This window comes from Ostrinia nubilalis, chromosome Z, assembly GCF_963855985.1.
Source record: "Ostrinia nubilalis chromosome Z, ilOstNubi1.1, whole genome shotgun sequence".
Taxonomy (NCBI): domain Eukaryota; kingdom Metazoa; phylum Arthropoda; class Insecta; order Lepidoptera; family Crambidae; genus Ostrinia; species Ostrinia nubilalis.
The window spans coordinates 26,883,344-26,903,210 of record NC_087119.1 but is presented as its reverse complement, the minus strand read 5'-3'; the positions used below and the strand labels follow the sequence as shown (position 1 = coordinate 26,903,210).

The 19,867-nt window shown below is 39.8% G+C and overlaps 1 protein-coding gene and 1 long non-coding RNA gene across 9 annotated transcripts in view; one reads left to right on the top strand and one right to left on the bottom strand.

The window, feature by feature from the left end:
• Window positions 1-19,867, top strand: part of LOC135086962 (protein NDRG3) — a 182,108-nt gene that overhangs the window by 125,805 nt on the left and 36,436 nt on the right. The window lies entirely within an intron of this gene.
• Window positions 3,180-3,827, bottom strand: LOC135086915 (uncharacterized). Its single transcript, XR_010260642.1, has 3 exons — window positions 3,763-3,827; window positions 3,439-3,577; window positions 3,180-3,353 (listed from the first exon to the last, which is right to left on the bottom strand). It is a non-coding gene; the product is annotated as an uncharacterized LOC135086915 (long non-coding RNA).

Sequence of the window (19,867 nt, the reverse complement as noted above, 5' to 3'; positions counted from 1 at the left end):
GCCCAACAATTATCGGTTGTTAAGGGGTGGTGACAGTTTTGTCCCACCATGCAATGTGCTGCACCATACCTCCCCTACCACCCCCATAATTGGTAAGATTGACCGATGGCTTAATATGATAGCATGTTGATGAGGCGTAATTGCCGTGGCCTGGATGATGGCTAGAAAATTACCCATAATCGTTTCTGAAGGACCAGCCCCATTATAACGTCTAGACGACATTAAACAAGCATGTCTCTGGGTTTACGATTGTGTAACGTAGTACAATTAGGCGACAAACATATTTTTTCACAAATCCCTTTAGTTTAAGGATTGAAATCCACTCCAAGCACACACAGCCATGGCAACGTTTGGTCGATGAGCATAGGGTAAACGCTACATTGTAATACCTACACTTATGCTTTAACAATACCCTTACGGCTAATTTGCCCATAACACTGACTGTTCATAAACTTGGAAAATTAAGTTCATCGAATTAAGTCTTGATATACCACCTTCATTGGCAAAGCCTGCCTGTAGGTGAAGTTTGTTGGCACGAACAATAAAGCAACACAACTGCTAACAAACTTTTTCGCTTAGATTTTTACAAAGAATTTCCGCCTAACTAATATTTTGCAGTCGGTTGCACTTTCATAATAACTTTTTTCCTATAGGTATTTAGAAAATAACTTTTGTTCAGCTACAAAATTGCAGGGCTCCTGCAATAAATATTACATGTTGCGCGCTCAAAAACCTGCGTTGAAAGCTCGTCGACTCTTATGAATACTTAAACTCGCTTGTTTCAAGTTCGCTGGTAACTTAGGGCTCGTACGGGCGGCCCAGAACTTGTAGTTGTTCCGAACTTCCCAAGGTCACCGTTTGAAGGTCGATCAATTAACGCGGGAGGAACGTTTCTAGCGCTTGCTGTTTCGTTCGGGGTATCGGAGATGTCAACGTTCTTATTCAATAATAATATACTCACATTTCTGATAGCACTTTTTGCACTTGAATCCCAATTTATTTCTTGTAATTAAAACTGTCCTACCAGTCTTTCGCCGGCCCCCCGCGTGTGCTAATTTGGTTTTATTGGTGACAGAATTTGAATTATCTACAACGTAGGTCAAGGTAATATCTCAGGCAGGAACTGCGCGTTGAATAATATTAATTTATGATAGTGAAAGTAATAAACAACACCAAGTTAGGTAAAAAACAATGAATGAAATGTTGCAAAAAACCAGTGCGTGCGTAATTGCGACATCTTAAAAGGCTTATCTGCCTAGAGCTTACTGACGCTACAGCTTCAGCGGATAACGCTGAATACAGGAGTTGAAATATCCCTTCGGCCCGAGGCAATTTTCCGGATGGCGAGACGTGGCGATCCGCGGTCGTCCGCTCACAGACACATAAACTAGTACCCTGCCCCAGTTGCCCGGCTTCCCGTGATAAGAATTTCCTTTAATACTTCAAAATATTAAAGGAATTTTCTGATCGGAAAATAATAAAGGAAAATTAAGAACATTAAGTCAATTTCCAACTGTGGAATGGACTGTCGTCTGCGGTATTTCCGGACCGATATGATCGACCTACAAACTTTCAAGAAGATAGCGTATTTACACCTTAAAGGCCGGCTACGCACCTGTAACGCCCCTGGGACTACGGGTGTCTATGGGCGACGGTAATCATTTACCAAAAAAACCTCATTATCAGACCAGCTGGGCCAGGATACACGCCGTGATAAAATCTTATCGATGATCTGTGTGCTTACCATGAGTTTACGTTAGGTGTGCTCGCTAGCGACTGCGTAAAAAAATGACATTTAATTGTATGACATATTGTGCAGCGCCCCTAGTGGCTACTTTCAAGAAACAAAATCTTCATAGAGATTTTTGACGTACTCGCTAGCGAGCGCACCTAACGTAAACTCATGGTAGGTGGGCTGTGCCTCTACCATGAGTTTACCTACCGAGCATCTCGCTATCGAGGGCGTAAAAAAATGTATGGCAAATTGTACAGCGCCTCTAGCGGTTAGTAGCTGAACCACAGCAAAACTAAAAACACTACCATGAGTTCATCTCAAATCGTTAGGTAAAAAACCTATCTAAATGAATACGATAGCGACTAAAGTTTTTATTAAGTTTCATACAAATAACTTACCACGAGTTGCAATTTTCAAAGATGTCATCGAAAAATACCTTAGCTGTCACAGTAACGTAACTCACTGGCTTATTGACGTGTGAAAAGCAAAATAAAATTGTGGTTTTAGGTCATTTTAGGTGTTTTCTTTATTAAATTATGTCGGAAAGAAGTTTATTACGATGGAACATGTTATCAGCATGTGGGCAGACCTCCCACTAGGTGGACCGACGATCTGGTGAAGGTCGAGGGAAGAACCTGGATGCGGGCACATTGTGGAGATCCTTGGGGGAGGGAGAGGATGCTGCGTTTCCCAGAGACACGCGAGGGAATTGTGTCATGCGAAGATGTCTAGCTGTGCTGTGAAAATGTGTGCGGGTTTCCACCAAAGCTGTGCGAGGAAAATGTATCGTACGAGGATGTGTAGCAGAGATTTGAAAATGTTCATTAGTGTTGTACAGCCTGAGCCTTTTCTACCAGAGATGTGCTGACCGAGGCGAGGTAAATGAAGCGATTCTATTGGTTCTTTACAAACACATCCTTCGCTACGCATCCTCGCACATCTCTGGTGAAAACGCAGCCTTACGAGATCATGATAGAAAGCTAATCCGACAATGAATATGTATTTTCATAAGTTGAAGTTTACTTTTGTTTTTAATCAGTCTGTGTATTATGTATTAGGTTTTGTGAAATAAATAGTCAATAAAAATTAATCATTTTATTTTCAACTAGCTTTTGCCCGCGGCTTCGTCTGCGTGAAATTTAGTTTGTCACAGATCGTCATAATTATAGCCTATATGTTAATCTGGGTTATAAACAATAATACTACAAATGTTTCATCAAAATCCGTTCAGTAGTTTTTGCGTAAAAGAGTAACAAACATCCAGACATCCAAACTTTCGCATTTTTAATATTAAGTAGGATATGTATTTACTTAATTATTATTACTGACGATATTGCTACCATGTATGTTTAGTGACCATGAAAGATTAAAACAATATAATGTATTTAATTAATTATAATATCTTAAGTTGTACAATAATAAGGTCCATCCAAGGTTAATCCATCCAGTTACCCTAGGTCTTTATTATGGATTTAATTTACAAGTAGTTATTTACAAGCACTCTGCTCTAAATCCTTTGGCTTCAGGGAAGAACCTGGACCGCCACTTGTCCAGTGTTCCCTTGGCAGCTCTGTGTATGCGAGTTGCCTTCTTCTTGCTGTTTAAAGTCACTCCACACCTTAACAAATAAACATTACAAATAATAATGACGAAATAAGATAAAAGCAATCAAAATTAATAAAGTAGTAGGTATTTATACACACTTTTCTCAATTTCTCAGTAGTTTTCGTGTCGCCGGTGGCATCAGCATTTCACGTTCGCGTGTCCGTTAGTTCCACCCACCGTTGACTATTGTTGGCTCTTTCTTGGGGCCCTTCAGTGGGCATACTCAGATCGCCATATCTATAGAAAAACAACTTTATTGTATCTAGAAAATATAAATCTAGCACTCATATTACTGAATTTTACCTAGGCACGTGGAAGTTATGCTGGAAAGGTTGTATTTCTCCAAAAAAACCAGCTCAAAATTATTCGTTTAATTTCGAAATTCCTCCACCACATAGTATGTTTATTTTTACTTAACTTACCTTTCCATAAATTCTACAATCGGTTTAAACGGATAGGCGCAGGTTCTCATTTTCCTGTAGTGGTTAAAATCCATTTTTTGTGGAAAATTATTCATCAATAATCCTTCAACAAAACATGTTTTGTTATCTGTTGTCATGACAACAGCTGCGTCAAAGTCGCAATGACAAGAAATAAACAATACAAATTTAAAATCATCATGTTAATTCAGCTTTAAACACTGTTCTAGGACACTTAAATTTTGCAGTGTTATTTTTGACATTTTTGTTATTTCCTACTCTATCTTTTCTATATAGTTAGAAAGGAGCGGCATTCGTTCTTTCATTCATCCATTCATAGAGTGTGAAGTTGGATACGTTAACATGTTCACCAACATAACATCACAAAACCATCGAATTATCGCTGGCGAGTAAAGTATACGGTAATTGAACTCATGGTATGATTTTAATGCAAACTTCATCGATCCACGTTTAAACTCTATCGACTGTAGTATACGAATACAAGTTTTCGATGGCAACTCATGGTAGAGGCACTGATCTTTGATGAAAAACGTGTGGGCTTATCGTGTAAAATGAATACATGTCACTATAAAAGCTGTAGCCCTGAAATATTGTAATACCATATTATGTCTGAAATACATAATGTCCAAAAATTTTCCCTAACACCAACTTCGGAATTGGGTCAATTTAAACTTCCGATAAAAATCCACGGACACTGGGCTTTGCTTAATAATGAGGCGTTTTTTCATTCTGTGGGCCTGTATCACTTACTCACTTACTTATGCACTTACATTGTATTAGGTAAACTTCCTATAGCTGCTTACCTACCTACTTGTTACTATCATGTATTTTCTGTCAGACGTGTCCTCCCGTTGCTTTTAATCCAGGCCTTACAAGTCTCTATTATCGTTTGTCTGCCATAAGTGTACCTCGACTGCTGTCGCGTTAAATCACCATCACTAACAGTGGTGGATTTACAGATTTGCTAACTTTTTTATTAGAAAAAAGTTATGAACTAAATCTGCCGCCCCTTAAAATTTGCCGCCCTAGGCTTCATCCTACTCAGCCACCAGTTTGTAGGTATAATAGATACTTTTATCTCACTAATCCTCCTTGAGAAAAGAACTCAAATCACGTAATGGTTTAAATGCAGCAAGTGCCCTGCCGTTGGACTTATTCATATTCCCTCTGCATCTTCCCGGTTGAAAAATTTAAATAAGTAAGAAAAATAGTTCTGAATATTTTGTAGCAGTGCAAAAGGCATTTCGGCTGCTAGCTTTTAAAAACAATCTTCAGGGCAATTCAACGAATGCACAGTTTGAGGAACAGCAAGAGTTGGCAACACTTGGCCACGTGCCATAAGCTGGCTACATCGCGAACTTTCGCTAAAACGACAAATGGAAAACGAAAGAAAACGAAAGGAATGCAGCACAAGCAGTACAACCGAAGACACGAAAACAGGAGCACTGGAAAAACAAATGTTATCACAACAATAAAGTTAGCGAAATTATATTACTATTTCTTAACTTAGTTTATGAAGTAGTACAAGATACTAAAAATGTAGTTATAACTCTTTTCAAAATTTATGAGCTACCATTCGGTCATAATTTTTGAAGCTGTTTTAGTTTAGAGGAGTTTTGAAGTAGGCCAATTATTAGGTTGATTTCAACTTGTTATTTTATGTCCATCAAGCTGAGACTTAAAAATTATTATCTCTTCGTTTTGGTTAGCTTGCTGTCCTCACAGACTCATCGATCAAGAACCCCAAAACCCAACTTCTTTCAATTGGACAGGACTAAAGAAACTTATAATCAATCTGTGATCCCTTCCCGAGCGTGTAATTGTGTCCGCGAGTGTAGCCGCTCGCGGGCCGGCGCCTATCGAGCGGGCCCTTACGTAACGTTGCGGCATGGCTCCCGAATGTGGAGCAGAACCAACAGACGTAAGGACTTTGCGCAGGAACCGTCATGCTGGTTCTGTAGTAGTTCACATTGACATTGGGCCAAAATGGCCGCCAGCTGTAACGCTCTTTGGGCCTATTTGCGCCCGCGGAGATGCTTTTACATTTTCAAATGACAAGTGACAGTCAACAGAACACGTTCAGTCGTTTTTAGTCTTCCCACTAATAGAGATTGCGACTTTCCTTAAGGTAGACCATTTAAGAGTCCGAATAGAATCCATAACAGTTTCGCAATGAGGGCTATCGTTTTTATACTTAACAGTTGGCACCCCTGGCGATTGACAGGACCTTACTCTACAGTGGCGCCATCTTGATGAGTGCAAATGCGATAGTCCTCCTACCACTTTCGCGCTCACCAGTTGGAGCCACTGTCTTCGCTACTAGCAAGTGACAGGACCTTACTCTACAGTGGCGCTAACTGGTGAGCGCTAAAACGATAGCCAGTGGCGGGGCAAGACCTAAATTTGATGTGGGCAAGACAGATTTCGCGAGGCCTTGTTCTGTGGCGACCTGTGGGTCTAGACAAAGTGCAAATTTTAATCGCAAACCAGTCGAAAAGTGGTCGAAAAGCCCCTTTTTTGTATGGAGTTTTGACGGATTCGATTTTCGATTCGATCAAAAAGTGCGTTTTGTCTAGGGGGGCTGAAGACGGATTTTATGAAATAATAAAAAAAAAACGGGTCAATGGTCTTTGCATTGACAGTTTCTGATTTCTTGATTCAGTGATTATTTTTAAAGGAATATTGCGTCAAAGAATAATGTTCGTCACTTAATTTACCGTGTTGTTGCTTAATTTTGTGTCTGAGTATGACTGAATTTGTTTGGAAAAAAATATATTAATTTTATTTTTAACTAGGTACATTGTTTAGCTATCAAGAATTTATATTTAATAGTCAATGTTTGCATTTATTGTCGTATTGTGATATTGTCATCTCCACCTTGTATACATTTTTTCAAAATTTTTGATGCGCGAGGCCCCTTGTACCGCGAGGCCGTAGGCGGTGGCCCACGTCGCCCACGCCTTACGCCGCCTCTGACGATAGCCCTCATTGATCTGCCACTAGCTAGCTTTTTGTCCGAACCTGTGTACCTATGGAGTCTTCGAGTATTTTTTGCTTACCAAGCTATTCATTACGAATAGCGCTTACTCTTTTTTCTTAATTTGTACTTTCATATTAATCTTTAATTTATAAAGATATCCTCCTGAGATTAACAAAATTAGAATTGTATTTTCTGTAACCTGAGTGCTTGAGACCTGGCAAACCTTTTGTCTTTCCTTATTTTATTTAAACTTAGCTAGTACCCAACTATTTTCGGTGCAGAACACTTGAAACCAAGTAGTACTTAAGGGTGGTGTTACTCCCGCGAGTGGCGGATTCGTCTTAACGTGTTGGATACATGTCAATAAGATTGACAGGGCATTATAGGATCGCGTGAGGAACAGTGTGTAATGTCTGCCTTTTATTTAGGTAAGCTGGAGTGACAGGGCTATCATTAACACTCAGCCTCTTAACCAAGTATTTTTTATCTAAGGCTTCTAACACAAAAGCAATGAAATCGTTTATTTGGGTTAATAATTTATTTGCACATAAGTATATATAGACTTATTTCGATATCTATCTATTCATAGCATAAATTGTTTTTTAAACTATGAAAAAAAAAAGTTTAAAAGCTTGCTTGCTGACTTACTTGCAGTTTCACAGAAACCACAAGTGCTCAGCTGAACTGTAATCGCTGATTACGTCGCTTATGGTTATTAAATGACGTGCCGGCCGCAACTGAGGTTCAGTAGGCATACTGAAAATATAAACCGCAAAAAGGTTATTAGTATTTTTTAATAAATAGCGGAAAATAAAAGAAAGTATTTTTGCATTATAATATTCCCAATAGCTCATCAATTAAACTCAATACCGTGCGATGTGGAAGTCATTGGGGGAGGCCTATGTTCTGCAGTTGACGATCTGTGGCTGAAATGATGATGATGAAGCTAAAATGCTTTTGTGAGGAGTGGGTTCATCACAACACAACAGCCTAGCGGTCGGCGGCCTAATTAGATTAGATTAAAGACACTAATTGCGTAAAGAAATAAACCAACTGCTTTAATTTTTTGACTGTCTAGGTGCAGAATTAAAAGCAAAGGCGTTGGCTATATCCTTGTTGCTAGGCAACCAGACACCAACATTGGCGGTGGTTAGGTAGATTTAAAGCAAAGTAATACTAGTTTTAAGTCGAACGTTTTTCTTTCTAGGAATAGTTTAAGTATGGTCGTTCATAATAGGTAGTTACTGTTTTCTGTTATATTTATAGATTTTCAATTTTACTCTTTACTTTTACGTAACGTTTGTATACTTACAAAATATTATTACTCTAAATACGACTGATTCGAAAAACTCAGAATTAAATAGGCATCAAAACCGAAAATGTACGTAGTCTAGAAATATATCTTCTTTCTAATCATCATCATCATCATCATCATCATTTCAGCAATAGGACGTCCACTGCTGAACAAAGGCCTCCCCCAATGCTTTCCACGTTGATCGATTGGTAGCAGCCTGCGTCCAGCGTTCTCCTGCTACCTTTACGATGTCGTCGGTCCACCTTGTAGGTGTACGTCACACGCTGCGTTTTCCGGTACTCCACGGCCTCCACTCAAGAACCTTGCTGCCCCATCGGCCGTCAGTTCTGCGTACTATGTGCCCTGCCCATTGCCACTTCAGCTTGCTAATCCGTCGGGCTATGTCAGCGCTCTTCTTTCTAATATCGTGCGTGATTTGACCGAATGTGACTCGGAATGTATGAAAAGTAAATTATTATTCTATATTCTACACACTTTGTAGACACGATAGTTATTATGACAGCAGTCAACAAAATATAAATAAAAAACCTTGGACTTTTACACTGTGCCTCTAGTACTAGAAAACGGATATAAACTACTTTTTTTTTGTAAATACATACATATTATACATAGTAACACCCAGACCCGTTAAGAAATTAAAATTCATCATTTCAATTTCTGCCCGGCCGGGAAACGGACTACTATGCCGAGAGGCGGCATAGTAGTCCGTTCTGAACCACTACACCAAACGGCCGACAGAAAAGCTTTCTTGTTAAAAGTGTTGCACTGTAAATACTGCAATAGGTACTTTATTTACTTAGTTGGATGGCGTTAGATTTCGCGATAGCTAAATCTTTGAAAGAGGTACCGTGGCAACCGGCTGCAAACATAGGAGGTCGCCACGTCGCGGTTCGCAGGCCGAAAACAACAAGTTCTAGTTCAAAAGGCTCTTGGATTTGGTCTGAAAATACATTATTATATTCCTTTTATATTCAGTCAAAAGTGGTGCGTATATGAACATTTGTAAAGGTTTTTCAATTTTTTAAATCCAACAACTCCTTTATACTTAACTTCACTCACGTCACGTGTTTGAACTATGCGTTATTTTTATGGGTTATTTGTACTAAATATATCAAACTTATGACTATTCTAGAAAATACATGGTGCGATAAAACGCGAGTATAGTCGCACTTGATTGGACATGACCATTTCATTCTTTCATATATCATATTTCATTGCTTAAAGCAAGCACATTTATTATCCAAAACATCTTATTATTCCTATCAGCAGAACGTCTCTAACTGATATGAAGCAGCTTCTGAATCGTAACCGTAACGACCTGCCCTCCCCTATAACCGATAAATTAATAGTGATCCTGCAAACTAACCCTACAAATTCGGTACCGGTGCCCAACAGTCACTGATTGTACCGCTGTACACGGCCGACTTGACTTAAACTGTGCCCTAAGTCAAGGCACCAAGGTCTCAATTGCAGCCCACCTGAACTTTACAGCACCACCGGCCTTGGGGGCGGCCTTGGGGCGACCATTAAAGTTCATGCGTACAATAGGGCCTTGAGGCTTTTGCGGCATTTAAATTTTTGTGACATTCACTTGATGAATTATTACATCTCTTAGAATAAGTCAAGTCAATAGAATTATGTAATCTTGCTTCAGTATGATACTGAAAAATTGCTGAAAATCAGACTTGCGAGTTGTGAATTACCTACCTATTAAAAATAAAGAGCTCAATACATTTTTTGTATAGCAATTTCATTTCATTTCAAGTTGATGTTGTGATCTTAACTAACGTTGAATTATTGTTTTAAATAACTTAAATATGGTAATATCCACTTCAATCGAATGTACCACGCAGGGAACACAGGGCTTACATGGCCATGGGCGGTACGTGACCCGTTCCATGACTTCTCACAATGAGGGCTATCGTTTTAGCGCTCACCAGTTAGCGCCACTGTAGAGTAAGGTCCTGTCACTTGCTAGTAGCGAAGACAGTGGCACCAACTGGTGAGCGCGAAAGTGGTAAGACTATCGCATTTGCACTCATCAAGATGGCGCCACTGTAGAGTAAGGTCCTGTCAATCGCCAGGGGTGCCAACTGTTAAGTATAAAAACGATAGCCCTCATTGGGCACGCCACGTGCGACTGAACCTTTATTCGGCTTCCAATTCAAGCCCTTATTGAATAGGCACACTTACTCGCTATGGTTGTGAAGGCGAGTCCAAATGAGACACCTGATCCACAAAGAAAACGGACCCGTGTTTGATTCGACGCAATCAGCCGCTGACGTCAGCAATTTTTCAGCAACAACGGATTCTTGTCAGCAATAAGATTTCTTAAAATAATATGTTCGGGAGGATTTAGAATTCAATTCGTTTGTGTTTCAGGTCTGTTACTACATGGTATCAGTCATAATACCGTAATAAAAGTAGTCTTGGTGTACGAGTATGTTTGTTGGCATTGACTAGTAGGCAACTTTTCTGCGGTAAAAACATGCACAAACGCGATCATTTTCTTTTGAAAAATAGTTAAAAAAATAAAAAATAAAAAAAAATAAAATTCATTTATTTCAGGCCGGGGCCCATAAAATTTCAATAATAATAATAATTGCATTAAATAATTAAAATCAAATTAAAATCAAATTAAAATCAAATTAAAATCAAATTAAATCAATAAAAATAATAATAATTGAGACAAATAAATTAAATTAAAAATTAAATTAAATTAAAAAAATTAAATTGAAAATTAAATTAAACATTAAAATAATAAATAAAATTACAATCTAGATTTAATTCAAATACCTGCCTCCCTGTGGGACACCCGGCACCTGCACTTGAGTTTGCACCCAGTGTCGCACAAGGGGGCAGTCTGGCTTATTGCTTAGAACTTTCAGGATGCTATTGGTGCTCCCACGCGTGCGGAGCATCAGCGATGCAATACGTCGCCGCAACACCGTGTAAAAACCGTCTGTGTGCGCATGTGCAAACATCGCCGACGCACTACAGTAGCGCGGGAGCCCCACCAGCACCCTGAAAGCATTATCCCATCAAAAACAATACTTGTCAAAAAAACCAAGTCTCGCAACTCAGTTGTTCTACGGTAAAAAGTTGTGAGATCCATGTAATACCAAGTCCAGGCCAGGAAATCTTTAACGTTTTACATAAATATATTGACTTGGCCATCGCACTAAATAATTTAATTTACACGTGTTTTCATGCGATGGCCAAGTCAATATATTTATGTAAAACGTTAAAGATTTCCTGGCCTGGACTTGGTATTACATGGATCTCACAACTTTTTACCGTAGAACAACTGAGTTGCGAGACTTGGTTTTTTTGACAAGTATTGTTTTTGATGGGATCTCATTTCTTTTTGTATTTTGTAGACAGCAGTTATGTATCTAGAAAACTGGACCGAAATTGAAAAATTTTACTCGACTTGGCGGTTGCACTACCGTGCCCCCAAATCTCATTTCTTTTTGTATTTTGTAGATAGCAGTTATGTATCTAGAAAACTGGACCGAAATTGAAAAATTTTACTCGACTTGGCGGTTGCACTACCGTGCCCCCAAATATTTTAGTTTTTCCTTGATTCATACACCAAACACTACTTATATTCCAAATTTGAAGCTTCTAGGTCTGCTAGAAGTGCCTTAGAGTTTTGATGATCGGTGAGTCAGTGAGTCAGTGAGTCAGTGAGTCAGTGAGTGACAAAATTAAGTAACTTTGACCCGTTATAATTCCTAAACTACTGGTTCAAATTGAATGAAATTTTAAATATACCGTGTCTTTACAATGCCTGCATAGCTAATGAAAATTCAGCCTTCTAGTTTTATCCACAACGAAGTTACAGGCAGTCGAAAATGGCCTGAATTGCTTCGAGAAAAGGATGGTACGGCCGTGCCGCTTTTTTGCTCGACTTGGTGGGGGCACTGCCGTGCCCCCAGATTATATTGCACGCGGAGCGCGTTGATAGCCCGCTGCGTGTAGCTGACCCACAGATTGCATGTGTACAAGGTTTGGCAAAAGGCTTTAAAGACAGTTATCTTTACTCCTGTGCTACATCGCGCGAATCTGCGTGCCAACATATTACAGCGGACTGCCATCGCCCTCCTCTCCCTTTCAGAGCTCACTCTTTTTAACGTTGTACAGGAGGCCATGGGTCATCGCATACTGCTCACAAACACCAATTAGCCTTCTGAGAGCGGCGATTGATGGGCTGAGCAACACCATGTCATCTGCATAGCTAATGCTATTGATGCAATGACCATCAATCGAGCAGCCGACTCCTGTGTTGCTCAGTTCAACAATCAACCGATTCACATACAAGTTAAAAAGTGAAGGAGACGTTAACCCCCCCTGTCTCACTCCACATTCCAACCTATACTCATCAGAAAGCTCACCAAGCCACCTGACCTGGTTTGTTTGGTGGTCATACCAATATTTGAGGACATTGACTAAGCCACTCGGCATACCAGTATCATTTAATTTACGCCACAGAATGTCATAGTTAACCAGGTCAAATGCCTTAGTGAGATCAAGAAATGCTGCATAAACAGGTGTGTTCCTATCGGTGTAGTACCTAACAACCTGCTTGAGAGACATAATCGCGCATTCAGTGGATAGTCCGGGTCTGAAGCCGAACTGAGCGTCATGTAGATGGAGATGTTCTTTAAGTTGTCTCTCAAGCAGGCCGTCAAGAATCTTTGATGTGGTTGTAGCCAATGAGATCGGGCGGTAGTTGCACTTGTCAGAGGTATCCCCTGTTTTGTTTTTAATTATAGGCACCACCACCGTCCTCATTAGCCCAACAGGTAGATAGGAATGCCTAATGCAAAGTGTGAACAGCAGCCCCAAGAGCCTCGGGAGGTGTGGCCCCGCATATCGAAAGTGTTCTATGCTAAGGCCGTCGTGTCCGGGAGACTTTCCTCGGGTCATGCCTTTTATGATATGAGAGACTTGTTTCGCTGTGACACGGTCTGGCACCCCAGACACCACGACCCCCACATCTACATCCTGCACACTTTTTAGCGGTGACTCCACTTGAAAGTGGCGTCTAAATACATTTGCTATGTCCTTTGGTTCAGTGATGCCATTGACACTCACGGGAACGCCAGGCTTTGGACTTAATTTTTTTGTTTGTTGCCAGAACCCCCTAAAGTCTTTATTATTATGTTTGGTCGCTAAAATGTTCATTTTTATTTGCTCTTGGTTATCCTGACAATACTTTAAATTCCTTTTAAAAATCTTTCGCGATTCTTGCATTTCACGGTAAATGATACCACTTTTGGGACGTCCGTGCCACACCCAGGTCAAGTACTTTTGCCTAGCGTTTCCATGAGCATCACGGACATACCTATTCCACCCTGTAATTGGACGACCACGGTGCGGTTTCCCACCTCCCTTGCAATCACCATAGCTGACCATAGCGGCCTCCTGCAGCGTTGTTACAATTCCAATATAGAGAGAGTCTATCGCGGCCAAGTGTGACGTATCACTATTATTGCACATATAGTCACCGCACTGATGGAACTCATGTGGAAAGCCAACGTGTCGCAGCTTATTATTACAATATTTTGTATATATTTCTATTTGACTAAGGTCCTTATCCCCCCAGAGAACCTTATTTATTTTTGCACGCGGCAGCTCAACAGTTTGGCAAATAGATTGTAGGTTACAACGTATCTCTAGCGGGAAATGATCTGACCAGAAAACATCACAATGTACTTCTACTGACTGTACCGTACTCCGAGCAGCCTCTGTAACAACACAGTGATCAAGCCATCTGTGGCTGCCGTGTGCTTCACTGACAAATGTGTGAGTATTAGAGTTTAGACCCAACATTTGGATATCAACACATGACCAGTTTTGCTCATTACAAAAGTCTAGAAGCTCATTACAAAAGAGTTCCCCCGGGTGAGCATTAAAATCTCCCAAAATGTATACAGTTTCAATATTACAATCCTCAACAATTGATATAATTTCACTCAAACATTGAACGTACTCTAAAAGATTGTCAGATGAGTCCGTAGGCATATAAACAGTAAAAACGAGCACAGACCGGTCCAATGCACAGACCTTAATAGCACTAATTCGATTACTTTCACACGGAATCACTGTCACGCACTTAAACTTACTGTTTCTCCATAAGAGTGCCACCCCACCGTACGGCCGCCCACGAAGTATCCCGCTCGACGTGTCAACAGCCGATTTCCCGCAAAAACCGAAGTCCTTACTAGTTTTACCTAGTTCCGGTATCTCGTGCGGCAAGAGCCAGGTCTCTTGCAGTGCAATAATATCAGCACTTTGACAAAGCACTCTTACAGAGTCTATAGATCTCTTGAAGGATTTGCAATTAAAACTAATTAATTTGAGACTTACATTGTTTGTTGTACAAAAGTTTAGCTATATCGTTTTTAATTCCCCAGTTTTCCATACTGTAGTGGAATCTCTTTCAGACGTCAGTCAGTGTTTTCTGGAGCGTTGTTTTGTCTGATCGCTGGAGATAGCCCTTTGGCAGAATGCAATTTCCCGGAGGCAAAGAGGCGTTAAACAAAGAATCCGAGCAAAGCCGGATGCAAGCTGTCTGTCGGGAACGCAATACTTTTTGCGGCCGCGACCACAAAGCGGCGGATTGTTTCTGCAAAAACGCTTAAAACCACATCACAATACTCGTACTTTACTTTACTTTATCGAAATGTGATTTGATAAAAGTACAAACCTTTGCTTTAATATTCACACTGCTCATTATAATTTATAACACAACGAGTGAACAAGGTAAACATGCTCTCTTTTCATTCGTATTATTTCTTTAACGGTCAGCTATTTTTAATTTCACCGGCTTATAGAGAAATAATTTCAATGAGTAATAAGACCCTTGTGTAGCTTTCCATGTGAGCAAAGCTTTCAGCTTTGATTACTTGAGAGTAAGTAAATGGCACAGTGTTTTGGTTCTTTTTAAACATGGACCGAATTCAAACGGGGTACCCAATGCATTCCTTCTTCTACAACATGAAGTCAACATATCTATACAAGAATGTGTTTGGAAAGTTCTATGTATAGATGCGGCTACAGCTCATCCGTAGTGGGCACAATAAAAGCCAAGCTTCTATTGTCTTGTTCCAGAATGGTTTATCCCAAACCATTATCACACGCGTTTAATCCTAATCGTAGTTTGCTACGGAACTCGAAAATACAAAATACTCTTCATAGCCATAATATATTTAACTAAAGGCCAAAGGCAGTAAAAACCACCGAGACGTTTCACGAACAAATAAATCCTGCATTTCATGAGATGTAATAAAATCAAGCGGCGCATAATTAGATTTCACTGTTGAACAATTTTTAATAAATTCAGCGAAATTGTTGTTCCTATCGAAGCAACGGAGCTGAATTATTAAATAACCTTAGACTAGTTTCAGCTTGTAAAATTGAATGTAAGTGAAATGAAACATTCTTTGCCGAGAGCACCTCATTTGGAAGTTAATGCTGGCGTTGAATTGTTTCCCCGAGCCGCATGCGCCCGCTAAGATTCGACAAGAAATTTCATTACACTGAGCATCTGAGCGGTGTGGGCGCTCTCACTAGTTTAACTTTGCATTTGTAATTTTCTTTCATATTGCATAGTGTTTTATACGAGGCTACGAGCATATTTCGCTGTCTGAGGCTTGTTCTACAACATGAGTCCTGACTGTCGTTTTCTAACAAGCTCTCGAGCATTGTCCAACGTCGGTTCAGGCATCATTGACTATTCATGTCAGGTTATCGATACGTGAAGTTTGGCGAGTCGTTTTCGTTTAGAAACAAAGCTGACTTGTACAAATAGATAAAAGTTTGATTTGCCAAGTTGTTTGCTGGTTATAAAAGCATCGTTTTGTTTGGATGCAGCTCGCCCAAGGTCGGGCTGTCGGGTCGCTGGCAAGTATCCACGTGGAAGTCAAAGCCTACAGGGTATTTTTAGTTCCCGAGTACAGTTGTGTAAGAGCAATTATTATTTAGCCTCGCGTGCCCCAGTGTCTGTCTGTGGTAATCAAATCTCACGAGCTGAATTGGACCCGCTTCCTAGAATTAAATCGAGCTGGATTTGCATGCTGATGTAAAACGGATGACAATTTAGATAATACTATGTTAGATGATTCGGTTGGCTGATTAATTAAAGACACGACGATACTGTCGCATTATCAACTTGAATCCTCACATTCAGCTAATTTTGAGAGGGATCATGATTTGAGATTGGAATCAAAAACCAAAGGTTCGTTTTTGATCCAATCGCAACAACAGTTCACAACTTGTTGAAAGCTTAAACTTTCGTAGGCATCTGTCCATAGAAATCTGAAGTTGCGTTATTGAAACACAGGCTACAGCAGCCAAATAGTTGCCTAGTGGGTCTTAATCTAGTGAATGATTGATGAGCGGTGTGTTGCCGTCCCGACGGGTCTCCTCGCTCCTGCATCCTGCCAGCCCCGCCGATCACATACGAAGTCGGCGAACTATTCGCACTATGGCGAGATTAGCAGCTGCTCGGACCTGCGCGCCAGGGATGCTTCGCGTTATATTGAGGACCATGAACAATGAACGTGTTCTATATTGGTTCTTACAATAAGTCACGCATCCGCTCAAAAGGGTTAGTAGTTAGTGACGTCACAAACAGTAAGAAAACACCGAACAAAGGAAAAGACGTTTTTCATAAGTAACAGCTTTTTCGTATCTGTCGATCAGATACTCGTATATAAAAGAAAGTGGCACTTTATAGCTGCCATTTTCAAGAATAATTACTTAGCAATAGAAGACTGCCAACAAACTACGCCGCAAGCACTTTACTCAAGTGCCATTAAGCGTCAAGACAAATAACTATAAGGTGCCATTGCTAAACCCACAGCGGTTAAGATAAATTAAGTTGCAAAAAGTCTCGTTGGAAACAAACACCAGACTTCATTTTGTTGTAAAAAAAATAAAGTCTGACTTGATCACACAGTCTAACGTCTTATTGCACCCTTAGGGTACAGAATGGAACTAAACAAATTCTCTCAACTCGACGGACAGATTCTTATTTATTTGTTAGTTCAAATGATAAAACATATTCGTAAATGGAATGTTAAAACAAACCAGATGAAACCGATGCCAACAGGTGGTATTAACACCGGGACAGATGAAACTACAAATAAAATGTTATGAAAAGATTAAAATAATCTGAAAACTACGGTGCCCTCTTGTGACGAATCAGCTTCAAGTGCAATACAATGCGAATGAGAACAAAAGGATCACACAATGAGAGGTCATACACCCAAACGTAAGTCTGCCGTTCCACCGAAGATAAAAGAAGTCAAACCTAAATTTAAAGCCATAATGTAGTTATTACCATAAAAACTAATTGGTATGAGGGAGCTGGTAAGAATTGTGATCAGATATTAGTAGATGGATATAGCCAACATAGTAACTCTAATTCTTAAATCCACAACCCTTAAAACTCTTCTTTAGTTGCAAAATACTTAACTGAACCCTTTTAAAGCATTTAAGCTAACCTATTGATGTATATCAGACGTCCTCGCAACGCAGCTTGGCAGTTGGAGCATCTTTAGTGAAACGGCGGCCTATCTACGAGAAAACTGCGGGCTTACCTCGACAATAAAACGAAGTGGCGATTTGGGGAGTTTGGGGAATCCGTCGCGAGAGGCTCCCGTGCCCCAGTTATGTTCGGAGATTACTGCAAAGAGACTGAAGGAAACACCACATTATCACTTAATGATGACCACTTATGCTGTATATTGTCTGTTCTGTACCCTTATCCATGACATGCTCTCAGCTACTCTGCAATTGTTACAGTATAGTCTTTTATATTGACAAAGATCTTAACTTGAGTATCGCGCTTGTAAAACCTTTTTGATACACATAGGCTGAGTTGCACCACCTAACTTCGACTTTAACGATAACCGGTGCTTTTTGTATGGAGTTTGACAGATTTGTGAAGTTTGTCAAAGTTAAAGTAAGATGGTGCAACCCAGCCATATTTTTCTAACTTCAACACAGCTTACTATTAACATGAATAAAAAGCGATTGAGTCCTTAGAAATGTATGGAAAGGTAAGGTAGAGCTTTTAACATTATTTATGAAGTAACTGAAGTATCCGTAACCTGCCGTTAAACTACATCGCATAACTTGCACTGAATACTTGGAATAAACTGTGATAATAGTCCGCCGGGTCAGCAGGTCAGCGGTGGCAGCGGCTGCTGAAATGCAGCAGGCATTCGCGTACTGTGACCCGGCCGGCTACCGCTAAGCTAAATGAAGGCAATTTAATCGTTTATATTTTTGTTCCATGGCTGAAATGATGATGATGTTTTAGTTCGGTTTTTGGCTAAACATTACGGAGTAGACATTATTTCGTCTTAACAAATTCATACTCTGTAATATAATTCTTAAGTCTTAACAAATTCATGTCTGTCTGTTCCAAGTCTGTATCACAATTGACCGTAGTTAAAATCTGTTTGCCGACGAAACCACTGACTTGGTTTTGATTTGACAACTTTTATGGCAGAAGAACTGCGTTACGAGATAGTCAATTTTTCTACATGCTATGTTTTTAATGGGATATGGACATTGGATTTGGACATTCCCTTGAAAGCTACTTCAACTTCAAAAAGCTCAGTTCTGATTTAACATTGCATGTTTTTTAAACAATTGTAATTAATTAAAGTGAGGTGATTCGATTATTATTCTACTGTTATTATATTGGTAGCATCTTAGTTCAGGTTCAATATGTTATTACGTAATATGTAATTCCTAACAGCTGTTCCGGCACAGCTACTCCCGTCTAATATACCTACAATCAGCTTAGTTCATAGTTCCCAGATAAAGCTCTATCGTGTTGTCGCGCGCGCTTCAGACGCCTATTACCGCCTCTGTTCCTTGCTCGGGATCCACTGATACTTTTAAACACTTAATGCTCCTCTGATACTACCCCGTCTGATTGCCTGCTAACGATGTTAGCAATAGAAAGATGGAATAAGCCGATCTTATTGAGGCTTTTTTTAAATACTCATGGATGAACACTACTGCAAAGTAGAGAAGATTTGAAAATAGGTTTTGCTACCAGTAAGCTGATGTGTGAAAGAAGTTTCTAATTCGGATGTTCTACTATAACTATTTACTACTAATATTTCGGTGCAAGACTTAATAAATGCATGTGACTAGCGCGGACACTGAGCGCTGTTAGTTTGCGGTCAGACTACGGTTTGTGGTGTACCAATATTGTACCAATTTATATGGCATTAAAGATTAAATAAACACTACAAATAAGACTACCAATTTTATTGCATAATAGCACTTGTTGCAACCATAACATTTGCCACAGTGTTTAACTTGACATGACGTCTGCTCTACGAATACGCCCGTTAATCTTTATTTCAATTTTAATTAAAAAAAACTTGTAATCCAAATTACTGAAAACTCGTAGGTACAGGGAAAAAGTTCAAAAATGGATATACCTATGACTGCAAAATTCTAGATGTCACTATTCAATCACCAGGAAGAGCAAAAGATTTATCTATTAATTAAGTTAATAGTAGAAAAGGTCCCGCGGGCAACTGATCGATGATCGCTCAGAGCTGTCGCGTGGATGAGCCGAGATCCTACTCTGAATTTCGACATTCGACTCTTCGAATTCAATTGGTCATGGACTTTTACTTTGGTTCATAGATTACTAATAATTAGATTTCCAGCAGGCCCGAAGCCAACTCAATCATTGTGTTTGCAGATCTACCAGCAACTGTCTGCTTGTTGACATTTTCAAGCGTGAATCA